The sequence below is a fragment of the Macrobrachium rosenbergii genome, chromosome 15 (genome assembly GCF_040412425.1).
Source record: "Macrobrachium rosenbergii isolate ZJJX-2024 chromosome 15, ASM4041242v1, whole genome shotgun sequence".
In the NCBI taxonomy this organism is placed as follows: domain Eukaryota; kingdom Metazoa; phylum Arthropoda; class Malacostraca; order Decapoda; family Palaemonidae; genus Macrobrachium; species Macrobrachium rosenbergii.
The window spans coordinates 28,747,524-28,763,384 of record NC_089755.1 but is presented as its reverse complement, the minus strand read 5'-3'; the positions used below and the strand labels follow the sequence as shown (position 1 = coordinate 28,763,384).

Here is a 15,861-nt window from a genome sequence, read left to right as displayed (position 1 = left end):
AGCTGTTATTATGCCAGTTCTCAGAGTGTGTCACTAGACTTGACAAAGCATGAAATTCACTCAAATGATGGGCAGAAGTGAGAGGCATCAGAAATATAGTCTGAAAGGCTTTATTTTTCAGAGAAGTCTGGTTAAAAGGTTCAGTAACTTTGCTGGGAAGATGTAAGTCGAAACAAGGAGGCTTGAGGCACTTATGAGCACATACATCTCAACTCATTACAGAGGGCCTCATGCCAATACAATCTGTACCCCCTAACAGCAAGTACAGGCCACCTCATCCTGAGGAATAAACCGGCACCAAGTCTGTCTCTAAGACAGACTTGAAAAAAGTAGTTATCTAAGAGTCTGCATGCCCGGTGGATGGATGCCACCACTCATATATTGGGATGAAAACTACCACACCATGAACCTCTCTTGTGTCATCTACAAGGTGCCATATTCAATCACTATAACAATGAACACCAGAGAAGACCGGAAATGGACAAGTTAATAAGGCTGTACAAATTACAGACAGTACCAGACTGCCAATGCCTGTGCTTTCTTGAAGCCTTACATATTATGGGCAAAAAGCCCAGCATAAGCACCGTTAAGGAAACTGAATTTCACCTGACAATCATTGAGAGAAACGGCAAAAATCAGTCGGCGCCAGACACCACTGAAGCGGAAAGAGAGACACCACCAGATCCCCATACAACAGCAGGCAGTAGCATGGCAAGAAAAGCATGAAATATAAACACCTCCACACTGAGTGAACCATCATGTCAGTAATATATACCAGTAAGGGATACACCAGCAGAAACACCCCAACATCCTTGACCAACACAGCCAAGAAGGTCTGAGCACCTGTAGACTTTACAATGAGGGCATGCCTGAGGCAGAAACAGACTGATGAAAATACGACCCGCCAAGACATCAATCCATCCTTCCTGCTAAAAATAACTGCCCACCTTTGTTTCAATCATTCTCTCTATGTCAATGACAACCTGTGTGCGCATCAAAACATACCATCTACAAGCAGATGAGAAGAATACAAGAAGAATAGAGGAGACTCTCCACAAGCAAAATGCCTTTGAAACAGCAATTGTTTTTAATAACTGCCCTAATTATGGTGCATCACAAATGCACAAAATTAGTATGCTGTAAAAATCAAAATTAGGAATAATTAAGATGGTGATTATCCTCAAGAAAACTCTTAACTCAAATCAAACAAGAGTATTCCACAAGTTAATCTAAATAACCACCAAAAAATTCTAATAAAGCACAGTTGCCAAGAATTCTAATCTCGGCAAAAATTGAAAAAAACTATTCTTCATCAACTATAGCCCATTGCAAGTAAATATATCTTCTGATCCATATGAGAAACGAATCTAAAAAAAGGAAAATATAAATAAAACATAAGTCATTAACCACTGGAGAAAAATACCTAGACCAAAAATACCAACAAAACTGCAAATGGAATGGTTGTTCAAAAATATTACTTAGAGTTCATGGGGAAGATGATAGAAGGTACTAACAGACCTGTCTAAGTGTGCAAGAGTAGAAACAAAGAAAATGAACCTCCTAATTGCTGACCAATAACATCATGGAGATTAACAATAACTATCACCTTAAATACATGAAATAACGGTAGTTAAATGAAAATCAGCAAAGACATCACATATCATGGAAAATTAGTTGCAGATGTGTTGATAACATCAGACACACATGGAATGACTAGTTCCACCACTACAGGTGCTTAGGGACCCAGATGCACACTCAACAAGTGGAAAGGGAGATGTCTATCTAAAGATAATGCCAATGCACAAATTGATTATCATAAAGCAAATCTGTTCACATAAACTCAAAACAAGAAACTTTGCATAAATCTTAATCAATATGAATGACATACTACCATAACCTTCAGAATGAACACAACATTTTTCCCAGAACCCATGATGAGATCATTAGCCATCCTTGAAACTGTACCTCTTCCAAAATATTGTCAAAGCTTACTTAACAAATCTTGCACACTGTGTAATACACTTAAATTAAAAAAAAATAAAACCCACAATTCCCAAAAATTTCTAGTACATTATGTCCAATTATCCATTCATCCCCACCAACTCAATTGTTTTATTTGGTATTTTGTTCTCTCACGCAACCATTCATCATTCAACATCTTTCTGCTCATATAATCACAATAATGTGAATGACTGGAGATATCCTTAACCTTTCCAATCTCTTACTTGTTTTAATTTCAAACTATCCACACTTTTATCTAATTCCTACCACTTAAGAGGTCAAGACACTCTAACAATGACAACTATGAAATAAAGCACCTCATGAAAGGGGGAAAATTTAAGATCATAGCCTAACAAAATGCAGACTGATACTTTTTAAAGAAGATAAATTTAAAACACTATAGATAAACAAAAAAAAGGGCCTCTACATAGGCCCAAACTTGACTACATTTATATGATAGAATTTCAGTTGAAAATTATTCTTCCATTCACACTTTTGGAAGATTTGATGTTCGGGTCAGAAGTCTTCAAACAAAATAGCAGACAACAATCTGTAAAGGAAATGGAAGGTTTTCATCATTGCCATTGGAAATGATTTAAAGATCGTTATAGTATGTATAAACTCTTGGAAATTTCTCATAATTATCTAAAAAATGTAGAGTAGCTAAGAGCAAATGTTTGCACATGCTCATCCACAAGCCATCAGCAGATAGAAACTATCCTCCTCATTGTTTTGCACATATTAGAACTGACATAAGAAGGTGGGCAATTACTGTAGTATGTTTAATACATTTGTCCGAAATATATGTTTATGCAAACCACTGAATATATACATCTCAAAATACAACTTACGAGGGATGTTAAGAAGCTGAATGCCCTAATCTTTGCAAAGGTCCAATGGATGCAAAGTAACACTGGAGAACAAAATAGGTCAGAAACCAAGTGTCAAAAAATTCTCAAGGGCCACTGTAAGTTGACAAAACACCCAAAGGGAAAAGTGAACAGTTTGTAAATTTTCTATAAAAAAATTGCAGAGATCAGTTAATCATTCAAGTAAAACCTAGACCACCACAACCCAAGAATACTACATCTTGAGAATGAGATGAATGGACAAGGTGGATAGTAGGCACAACAGTACCATAGTATCAAAGTACAGCATTAAAATTTTTATATCTCACCTGCTTACTCATTAATCCAATGCCATGCATCCATTCCATAGGCCAAGATATTTCCATCATCATTTTTTTCCTGTTCAGCTTCCAGTCAAACTGCAAATTGGATAGTATCAATCAAGCAAAAAGTGTACTGTACACTTTATGTAATCTTGCTTATAGCAAAGCTACAGTATTAGGTTCTCTTCAGAGTATACAGCTAGTTGTTCTTATTTTCATCTTATTTCCAAATGTCTTGGAACTTTTTGGCTCATAAAGCTATTTTTTCCTCATAATTTTGTTTAATCTTTTTTTTACAGCTTTTCATTTTAATTTAAATGCTTTCTATTATTTTTTATTTAGCAGGTCGCAGACAATTCTTTTAGTTTTACAGTATCCACCATTTTTATTTCTCCTCTTACATGTCTATCTCTTGACATTACAGAGATGAGGGGCTTCCTTTTCATGTCCTAGTTATATCGCCATGGAACATTTCATTGTGAAGTTAACCATGAAAATGATGTTGAAGTTTCATATCATGCAGCACCATCTCAGGTTTCTCTTTTTCGTAAGAGTAGAAATAAAAGTGGTGGATACTGTAAAACTAAAAGAAGAATTGTCTGCGACCTGCTAAATAAAAAATAATAGAAAGCATTTAAATTAAAATGAAAAGCTGTTAAAAAAAAGATTAAATAAAATTATGAGGGGAAAAAATAGCTTTATGAGCCAAAAAGTTCCAAGACATTTGGAAATAAGATGAAAGTGAGAACAACTAGCTGTATACTCTAAAGAGAGCCTAATACTGTAGCTTTGCTATGAGCAAGAATACATGAAGTGTACAGTACACTACAGTACTGTATTCACTATCAGATATTCACCTCTTCATGAGCCATAAACTGCTTTGCAGATGTCAGGAACAAGGTCTTAAGTATATATCTGACTATCCTCAAAGTGTACTGTTGGTCTGCAAATTTAAATGAATATGAGTGATTGAAAATCTATTGTCAGGTAAAAAATAATGAATGACGACAAAACTACTGGAAATATTCTACAAAAAATAAATATAAGATGTACAGCTTAAAATGATTGTCAAAATAGCAAATAGTGCTTTATGAACGACAAAAAATTACAAGAGGTTTTTAAAGCCATTAAACAGAAGAGGACTACAGTTCTATCTGTAGCATGACCCTGTTGAACACCACTCACCTTCTGATACCATTCTTTGAATGCACTGCTTCAAATGTCTCTGGAACTAGGTCTAGAGTATAGTACTGTAGATCTGCAAAATAATTTCTTTTAGCCAAATTACAGTATAACCTGAATTTTGCTTCTACAGAGAGAGCCTCTCTCAGGTGTGGATCTTGCTTACTCGTTATGGCAGTCTCCATTACATAGCACTAAGTGCAGTAAAGTATTTTCGATTCAATAAAAACAGGATTTCTTGCCTTGTTTAACAGCTTCTTAATAGGAACATGATCTCTGATCTTGAAAATAAGATGGAGCAGTCTACTCATGAAGCACTCTTGATGTGGTTATTTAATCCATCCTATGCAACATGAACAGAAGACTAAACAGAGATCTCCAGTGGATCATGAAATTGTGCAATCAGCAGTGTACAGTATAAGATGAACTGCAGTAATTCCAACAAACGTATAAGATGAACTGCAGTAATTCCAACAAACTACATGTCCAGTCATTTATTGTATACCACTGCAAACTTAAGTGCATATTTAATATAATAGATAATTATTCTCAACATCTGATAATGCTTGGGTGCTAATTTCAACTCCCAAGTTTATTTCTTTTTAACGGCCCTAAGGAAATACTGAATATCATGCATAAGATGCTTATTTCATCTTTGCTGGAATACTATTCTCCTGCCTGAATATCGGCAGCATCTTAGACTTGTTACCCTCTCAGCAGAATTATTCAAGGAATCTGTTGCCTTTTTCTCAACGATGGTAACTTACGATCAAAAGCAATATAAAAAGATATCCTCTCTGCAATCTCCCATGACTATTGCAACTGAGAGTTTCCACTACAGTATTAGTTTTCACAGCCTTTTCTTGTGCATTCAGGTTATAGGCATCAACATCTCTCTGCACTGTCACAGTCATACTGGCCAATAGATGTCGGTTGTAAAACTCTGACACTCTCGCTGGCAGTGCTGTGGATATTGGTGCTTATAATTTTATGAGAGGCTTTAATGGGACTAATTTTAATGGATTTTTCTCCACTCATATTTACCACTGTACGGAACTGTTTCTATTTGCTTTATTTATACCTGTCATATTTAACTATACAGTATGTCCCTTAGCTATGACTTCCTGTATCTGTCTTTTTTTTGTTGTTGTTCTATTCTGCGGAATTCATTTTTATCTTTAAATAACACCCAGTCACCTGTTTCATGCAGGCTATTTTGTTTACAAGAGTGTCTATGCCAGTAAAAGTTAAGCATAAATTGCAAAAAGGTTTCAATCACATTGTGAAAGAGGCTCCAGTTACCATCTCCAGCTTTATACTCCCTTGAAGAAATCAACCCTGGCACGTTTCTCATTCTTGATTTATTTTCAAAGACCTGAAAAAAGAGAAAAATAAAATAATAAAATAAAAAGCTTCAAGAATTTTCTGTGAGTAATAATATTTAATACTTGGGCAAGACATACTCAAAATAAAAAAAAGTAGGAAAGCAAAACATTGTATTTTCTCATTACAAACCTCAATACAGTACATATGAAATGGTTCCCTCAATATGAACAAAGCTATGAATTTCTTCACTAGGAAGGAATAACAGTATCTGTATTACAAGGTAGCCGAACTTGTCTTGTAACCACTCAGCCATTGCTAATTACCATAATTTTGAACAGATAATTTACACTAAATAACAAAAATAAAAACCACAAAACAGGAAGACTGTTAATAATTGAGGGAACTTACCCTAGTTCACTGGCAACTAGACTTACAGACTTGGTATCTAGCACTACTAGGGCTACTGTGCATAACCCGCTGCTAAGCTAGCTTAGCCAATTAGCCTAGTTCAATAGCAGGGCCTAACTTTGGCTGCTAGGTCTGCTTTAGCAAATCTGCCTAATTTAGCCTAACATTAAGCGGCAATAATCTCACAAATAAATGCCAGTTAGCCTGCCAAGTCTAACTAACTCTGGCTCCTTAAACCTTTGCATATTTAAGATCTCATCTGGGAACAAGTACTAGGCCTATATCAAGATATCTCATAGAAGGTTAGTAAGGTGTTAATAAGCTTAGGGTGATAAGCATATGAATGAGTGAGCATTGCAAAGGCTGTCAGTTTCCTGGCCACTTGCAACTATCAGATGACAATGTTTATAATTCTGCTGACAAGTCAAGTTGAATCCTGCTCTCAAATTCCACCTGTACTTTAAAGCAATCCCCTGAAAAACCATATCTTTAGGGTTAGGTTAGGCAGGTGGGATTGTAGACCCAAAGTGACAGGTTGGGGAGGAGAGGGGGGGGGTGCAACCAGAACTGCTCTTCATTCATTTTCATAAGCCTATTTCCCCCATCCAAAAAGCCTGCTTTTCCATAGGGGGGCCCTATTATGTCTAAATATGGGGAAGGAATTCTTGCGTTGTGGGCTTATCGACAGATTTAAACTAAAATGAAGAAAAAAATTTGACTGAATTACATCAAAACCTACTAAGAAATCAATATTTTGCTGGTTTACCAATAAACCCTGTCACTGTCAATATTTCTTTCTTTAACTCTTCAGCTGGAAACCATCAGGGGGAGGAAACTTATAGAAGGTGATAAATAAGTAAATATGAGGGAATAGAAAAAATAAAACCGATACACCTGGTATTAAGGAGGCATCAGCAAACAGCAGGAATGAATTTGTTCCTTGCTTAAAGCCAATATTTGGGATCAAAAGATTCCACAACTGCACAAGGCAAACTATTCAACATTTTAGATGCAGCCAAGATCAAACTCACAAAAAAAAGGATGTCAACAGGATTATCAAGGGCAACTTGTAAAATATACACCCCTTGTCATTGCTACTGATTTGGACCATCTAGCCTATTTCGGGAATTCCTCCTATGCTATTTTACCTTTCCATATGTTACCATTCCCATTAGACTCATGCAATTCACTTAATTTTGGCTTCTGCCTGCCAAAAAAACTAAGGGTTCCTACTGTACTGTTTGATATAGCCTTGCCTATGGAATGGAAATACAAAAAAGTGGTTTGCTCCACCAATGATTAAAAACGTGAGCAAATGCAGAGGATGGGGTCAGGGCTACTGTAGGCATAAGCTAGTAAGTATTTCTGAAGGAATATGATCTAAGAAGACTTAGGCTAGACTTCACCTAATCTAACATAGGCCTAGGAAGAATTTGCCCCAATCTGGACCTCCTCCCCCACAGTAATTCGTGGCCCCTTGCCCAACAATCTACCCCAAAAATGTTATGAAACACATGATAAACAATCACACATACAGTCTAATGGTTCAGTTGTTTGACAAGAAATTAATTTATCGTGATATTACCCGATGACAATGATTTGTGGCTAAGCTACAGTAGGATACAGGACCAATAGTTTTTGTTTCAACGATAGGCTCTCCAAAATCGCGGGCACACTACTTTGTATGTATTGAAGCTTCAAACTTATTAGTAATAACATACTTATGACAACACTACCTTTTCTGTATGAATTTCTGACATCCGTCTCTTCTTTTATTAAAAAATCTTGCTTCTGTATGCGATGGATTTTCGTCGGCCTTGTTTTAAAACATTTTACACTACAGGCTTTTATTAGCAGTAGTTCTGTAGGCATAAAGGTATGTAACGGCTCCCAGACTCGTTCAGTTTGCTTGCAATATTAGTAAAGTTAAATCTCTGCTGACCTACCATATATTTATTGCATCTTGATGAAAGATGTGGTTTCAATTGAAAAAATTCTCACTGTACACAAATATTCCTTTCTTGTATTTTCAAACCATATATTGTAAAACTTACTCTTCATTTACAGTCTCTATACAGTACACATCTATGTTAAGACGTTTTCTTATCACATTCAATTGGTAACATTCAACTGGCAACCAACTAATACCGTATGCACATACCAATGGAAGGAAAACCAAACATAAAATTTAAAAGAAACGAAATCAAACATCAAACTTGTATCTTGATTATTTTATTTTCAAGGTGCTCTGTTTCTTACTATAAAAATTGAGAGAGAGAGAGAGAGAGAGAGAGAGAGAGAGAGAGAGAGAGAGAGAGAGAGAGAGAGAGAGAGATTGCAAACCTATTTTTTTTTTTTTTTTAGTTTTTCGACTCTTTGCAGTTTTTATTCAGATGGTAAGTAGGGGAAAGACTGTAGTATGTAGGCTCTCATAAATCGTGAAATATATTTTTATAATGCGCAATTTAGCAAGTATGTCAAGAAAACGTAGTAATTGCATACTTTGGTGTATCGCTAGGCAAATTTTCGTTGTCAGGCCTCACCACTTTTTTTAATTTTTAATACGTATTTTCTTCGCATATACCGATGAAAGAAAATATCACCTATTAATTCGTCTTGATCATCTTGGTATGGCTGCTCCATAACACTAATTCTGCCCACATTCTTACTGCATGGTTGTAAGAAATGCTTTAAAATTTCATTTAATTCTTCACTTAGCAAACACTGATTTGTTCACCTTTCAATCTTTTCTCGTCGTTTAACTCCCACGTGTTTAGTCTAGCCCTACTTGTTAATACCAACTTTGGTCTTTGTATTTTTTTTAACTTCCTGCAGATTTTCACGTTTGAAACCTCATTTCCTGTGCCTCCCTTTCCCTACTGTTTTTTTTTTTTTTATTTATTTTACATTTTTTCTTTAAAGTGCTCAATTTTACTTACATCTTCGCTAACACTTTCAAATTCTTTAATTTGCAAAATCAAATGTGCTTTATTTTCCTTTCATACAAGAACATGGTAATTACACCGGAGGCTGTTCATGCTATTACTGAGAGTTTGCATCAGACAAGGCAGTTTGTGTTTCATATCTCTAGAGTAACTTCAAGAAACCTACAGTATCTCACAAATTCAGCGGTATGGATAACAGTTGGTCTTGTTAGTCATTCCTACTACAGCTCCCCTACCTACGCCTTTTACTTATGGCTGAGTTACTAAATTAGCCGTCTGCTTCTCAATGATATAGACTCTTGTCGAGTGTTTTCTCCTGCGGTCTTTGACGTTATTGGTATTACCACACATATCTATTTTTTCCACCAGTGTACTAGGCTGCAAATATTAAAATATTACTTTTATCCTTATTCATATTAAACTTACACTTACTAGCTACACATTGTTCCTGTTGTTTCTTCTAAAGGACTTAGAACCAACCTACCGGGTGTTTCGAAATTAGAGCCCCGCCTCCACAGAACAAATGGAAAGTTATGAAGTTTTCTGCTATAGCCTATCTCCACGTACATTATTTTAAGTTTCTATTAAGCTATTTTTCATTTTACATTTCTTGTATTTTCAGACTGAGTGACGGAGTTAGATACAGCCATGACTAACGACTCGGAGGAAATCAGATGGATTGACCGAATCCGGGCTATAACCTTTAGAGAGGCCAGGGATGCTGGCGCATCCTTCATTTCACGTTCCTGGATAGCTAAATGCATTAAAAGAGATGAATCGTTTGTTAAAAGAAACTGGAACAAAAATCCATATGACTGTCATTGCGAAAAGAGTGAGGATCTTGGAAGGCCTGAAGTCCTTTCTCAGGAGTCAAAAGACATCATAGCTGAGGCAGTGGGTAGACCAAGAAAGTATTTACGTAAATTGTCGCTTGAACTAGAAAAAACGGGGAAAGAAGAGAAGTTATAGTGCTGTACATCATGAGTTGAAAAAATCTGATATCAAGCCACTTCACGTTATCAGCAAGCCCAACATCACTCAGCAACAGAGAGAACACCATGCATGGTTTTGTGGTTCATTTCTTAAAGATTGGGATGAAGCTGACTTTCTCCATGTTGCCGCATCAGATGAGTTCTTCATTTACACAGTCAGGAAGCCAAATCATAAAAATGACATCGTTTGGGCTCAATGTTGGATGATATCAGCAATGACGTGCGCTATCGCCAAGTTGTGAAATTTCCTAAATATTTGGGAATTTTTCTGTTTCACAGCCAAACGGTTAATGTGGATCATCAAAGAAAAAGAACAGTCATGGAATGGCGAATACCTCAGAGAAACAGTGCTTACTGGTGGAGTATTTCCTTTCCTCAAAGATCCTGAAAATGTGTTATCTGTTGAAGAAGTCACAATTTTGCATGATAAGGCACCATGTTTCAAGGCTCTTCAGACACAGTAGCTGCTTTGAAACAGTGGTATCGATTTCTTCTTGTCAAGAGAATTTCCAGGTAGCTCCCCTGACCCTAATGTGCGTGAAAACATTGGTAGTATCTTAAAGGGTCGTGTTGAAGTGTGCACAGTGAACTATGATGGTATACCAAGCCTCGACGACCTACGAAGAGAGGTGACTGAAGTGCTCAGGGAAATGGAGTTCAAGTCTCAGCTTTTTTGCGATTTGCTGAAATCATACCCCTCAAGAGTGCAGGCTGTGGTACAGGCAGATGGAGGCCACACAAAATATTAAATACTCAGAGAGAAACTTAAATAAATACCTGTTCTGAATTACTTTTTTTTTTGTCCATATCAATTTTAGTTTATGCTGTAGGGGGGGAGGGACCTCTAATTTCGAAACACCCTGTATTATCTGCATAGAATAACGCAGCAATGGTGAGAAACTCATTATGAAATTATCTTTTTTCCTACAGCTTTCATGTGATCAAGTAAGGAACTAAGAATATAGTTGATCTACTGGAAGACTGAAAGGAAGTGTGAAAACTGATTACAGGTAGAGAGAGAGAGAGAGAGAGAGAGAGAGAGAGACTCGTCCATTTCATAGACTCTCAAGTCACTCTGTGACCACTGCTGCTCAGGACACACCATCCCCCACCATTCTTTTGCTCTACCCAGTCGTAACGAAAGATTAGGAATGCCCGGGGTATGTAGACTCTCCACGAGATTGTCTTTCCATTGTCTCCTGTGCCCAACCACTGGTTTTTCCTCTTTCTCAACCTACGGTGTGTTCAACAGTTGCTTATCTATGCTTTAAAGTTTATAATTACATTGCCTTTTCGAGGACCCTTCTACATCCAACACAGGTCCTGCTTTTCTTCATAACGTGTTTCCAATGCAATTAGCTTCTTTCCTGGTGCTTAGTAAGAGTCTAAGTTTCCCACCCATATGGTGTTATTGATCTTATAAAGCTGTCGTAGATTCACAGACTGAGCTGTAACTATAGCGGCAGTTCTAGGACGAACCAAGGGCTAGTTTCTAGTAGCAAGGTTGCTGAGCGTTGGGAAAGGCCAATCTCTAGGGAAAAATCTCACTGCTTGTGTGGCTGAGATCCCATTTGACTGTCCAAGACCAAAACTCTTTGTAGTTAAACTTTGTTTGCTTCCACATAATTATAATTAACAACTTAACCTGAAATTAGAGGTGCACTACATCCTACTGTTCGTGTTGTGAGGTTAAACATATATGCTGTTATAGTCACCGGAATAATATAGCCTAATAGCCCCAAATGTCCTCTTCACTTTTGAGTATTCACACTTTTTGGGTGCACTTTCCACTGAAAACCTCGTGGCTAAGAAAAATACAATTTGCTGGTGAGAGTGAGATGTAGATTCTATAGATGTCAGCCTGTAGTACAAAAAATGCTAAACACTATGCTACGATGGTAAGGATGGTTTTAAATGAACCCAAATAAAATGTCTGAATTCGACTTGCATCTGTGTACATGAGCTGACATAAATGTAGTCCTTCCTTGCAGCCTGGTGGGTTAGCGGTCGTCTTACTCTTCCTGCTGCGTGTAGGATCCACTTCCATCAGAGAAGGGAGACTTCATATATTTTCCTTTCAGATTCAAGGCTTTCAGTATAAAGTGCCTCCAAAAAAGTGTTAGGAAATCGTACAGTTAGGAGGTCATTTTGGCTATTATGAGGGGATGGCACCAGTAAGTGTTATCCTGCTTTTCACCATGTATTCATGGGACGGCGTTACCAGTTCCGCACCCTGCCCCATGGATGTTTAAGGGTCTTATGTGTATATGGAGTCTCGTTTCTTGGAAGTTACCAATCCAGTTACTGGTCACACTTTGAGTTAGTGTATATATATATATATATATATATATATATATATATATATATATATATATATATATATATATATATATATATATATATATATATACACACACATATATATATATATATATATATATATATATATATATATATATATATATATATATATATATATATATATATATATATATATATATATATATATATATATATATATATATATATATATATATATATATATATATAGGCACACTCAAGAGTTAGTGTATATATATATATATATATATATATATATATATATATATATATATATATATATATATATATATATATATATATATATATATATATATATAAATGATTTGCATGGTAGTCTTCAAATTGTAAATACTTTTTTGTATTTTACTCTGTCCGACATAGTTTTCTTAGCATGCAGACACAGATGGTCATCTCGTCCTTTCCTTTTCTCGTTTTTATTAGAAATGTTCCAGACCAGGATATTTACTTTATAAGAAGAGAGACCTGAAACTTGCCAACTGGGGGGACAAAGCAATCTGAACCGGGTATTGCTGATTACCGGAGATTAATCAGAAAGATGTGGCCTGACGGGTACCACTACTGTACTTGCGAGGTGAGGTGAGAGTTGAGTCCTAATTAAAAGAACCTAAACATGAATAAAAAAATTCAAAAGAGAAGACGAGATGAGCTTATTTTGTCTTTTTTCCTCACTAACAGTAGGCAATTCTCTCTCCATCCTTCTCACTCCTGTTTAAATGATTTTGGCAGCAATCGTTCATCATTCTTGCTAGCGTGGGCTTCAAGTACAGGTCTGTTGAGTTGTGGAGTAGAGATTTGTGACCGTGCGGGAGTTGCAGGAGATTATTTGGTATTCGAAAAAAAAGAGAGGTCGCGGAGTCTGTTGAAAGATAACGATGTCGATACAAGCAATAATCTCCTGAAAATTCGCATTCTCGCTCTTTACTTCTTTTTATGTTTTCCTCTAGTAATCGTTCCCGGGGTATGCGAGGACGGCCAACGTCCTATGATGCTTTGCGGAGGTAGAAGAAGAAGAAGAGAAGGTAGTTATTATCAAGTTGCACTAAGAGAAATAAGAAAATATGGAGACGTAAAGAAAGTAGGAAATATGGCATTAGAAGTAAGGAAAAAGATCTATGAAACAGTGGTGGTCCCAACATTATTTGCCAACATAGAGACCTGGAGCAACTTAACAGAAAACGAGTCAAACGCTCTAGAGCAAATGCAATACAGGATCCTCCGAGGAATGTATGAACAGCCGAAGGGCACGCCCTACTGGGAAATTATAGCGGAGTCCGGCATATGGCCAGTAACCTATAGAATTGAATACAAGAAAATAATGCTATTCCACAATATTATAAATTCGGACAAGAAAAGACTAATCAAAGAAATAGTAGAAGACCAGTTAAGAGCTCCCTACGGGCTGTGCTGGACAAAAGATAGAAAATATAGAAAATATATAGTATAAATTGAATAATATAGATATAAATGGAATGGAAAATAAAGCAAAAAAAAGAACTGAAAAAGGAAATTAAGAGAAGCTGAGATTCAATAAAGCAAGATATCGAAAAAACAAAGGATGCATTGGAAAACCAGAAAAGAACCTGAAAGAAATGAAGATATAAGGATGAGATTCAGAATAGATAACTTTGAAGTTCAAAAACCTAACAAAAAATATCTTAGGGAACTTTTTCTCCCACGTAGAAACAAAATGTCAATAATGTACCCCCTTCACTTTAATAATGAAAAACCAGGCTGAATATGTTGAACCTGTAAAAGCTAACTGTACTGAAGGGAAGATATAAGGATGAGGTCTGTGATAACTGCAGAATAGAGGAGGACAGCTATTCAGAACATTTGTTCAGGTGTAAAACCTTACAAAAATAGAAAACTTAACAATTAGAGACTCTGAAAGCCCCGAACAGAAAACTAGTGGAATATATAACAATAGCCATGAAAATAAAGGACGTCACCAACCCAGAAAGCAACGGCACCAGTTAAAAAGTAATAGTAACGTAAAAGGGGGAGAGTAATAAAAGTAAATAAATTCGAAATATTAAGTAACATCTGGGAGGTTAAGGGTAGGGTGCTAAATTAAATGAAAAACTGTTAAATGATATATATATATATATATATATATATATATATATATATATATATATATATATATATATATATATATATACACTACTGTGTTTGTGGCTTCGTGAGCCTTGTGTTTGTGGAACCAGGAACCAGGAACCATTTAGAAACGTTTCGCTGACTCTTCAAATAATGCTGAGTTTGGAGTTGTTACTCGACACTTCTTTAGTAGTCAGTTTACCTTCATAGGTTGTCGTCGCACATATTCGCAGACAAAACCGAACCCGCACACGCACAAACACACATACACACTCATACATATGTGTCCGTGCGTTTGTGTGCGATACCGTATCCCTAATTCACAGATAAGGTCGACAGAAGCACAATTGGTGAGCATATAACGCAATTTTTCCATACCGGTTCGTCCTCCATTTATATCGTGTATATTTTCACGGATATTCCCAGCGAGAAAAACTGTTTTCTTTAGCTTCAATGTCTATTGATCCACTCCCTGTTTTTCGTAAGATTGTAGCTTCGGTCGATTCCAGGTTTTTCCAAATAATAAAAAAACTCTCAAAACAAAGACAAGCTAGTAACAGCTTTCTGTAAAAAAATTAAAAAAACTTTGCCAAGCAAAACAAGTGTTTTAAAAAACAGAGAATTAATGTCGAACGTTAAGACCAAAAAACCAGTTCTGTGCTGGTTCGTATCAGCACAAAGCTTTTGATGTACGCTTGAACAACTGTCCAATTTCTTTTAGGAACTCGGTCAAATGTTTACCCGTTCTTGCTGACTGCTTTTACAGAATTTGGAAAGCTCAAATCGGAGTTCTGACAGATTTTCGGGAAATCCAAAAGTCTGATATGGTGTGAAGGATTGAAATGTAGTTCTGACGTTGGTTTACACACTGCAAAGTGTGAAATAAAGTTTGTCTGTTTCTCTGAAAGTCCTCATCGTTTGTAATCAAGTACTGACAGTTAGACTAGAATAGAATTTAGGCCAAAGGCCAAGCACTGGGACCTATGAGGTCATTCAGCACTGAAACGGAAATTGACAGCAAAAAGGATTGAAATGTGTAACAGGAAGAAAACCTCTAAGTTGCACTATGAATCAACTGTTAGAAGAGGGAGGAAAGTAAGAAGGAAGAGAGAGAATATGGACGGACGTACAGTAAAAGGAATGAAAGGGGCTGCAGATAGGGGCTGAAGGGTCGCTGCAAAGAACATTCAGTAATACCTACAGTGCACCGTATGAGGTACACTGACGGCACTACCCACCTACGGGGAGTAATGACTGTTTTCTTGAATCTAAACATTTAAAATCCTGATTGCTTTTTTTCTAGGAATTATAAGTTTACAATGAAGCTTTGACTGTTTTTTGATATTGAAAAAGATTTTCTACAAATAGATAAGTG

The 15,861-nt window shown here is 36.3% G+C and overlaps 1 long non-coding RNA gene across 1 annotated transcript; it reads right to left on the bottom strand.

Annotated features, from left to right (window-relative positions):
• Window positions 1-1,068: 1,068 nt before the first annotated feature.
• LOC136846485 (uncharacterized) lies at window positions 1,069-7,958 on the bottom strand. Its single transcript, XR_010855410.1, has 4 exons — window positions 7,825-7,958; window positions 4,358-5,729; window positions 3,179-3,268; window positions 1,069-2,551 (listed from the first exon to the last, which is right to left on the bottom strand). It is a non-coding gene; the product is annotated as an uncharacterized lncRNA (long non-coding RNA).
• Window positions 7,959-15,861: the final 7,903 nt, after the last annotated feature.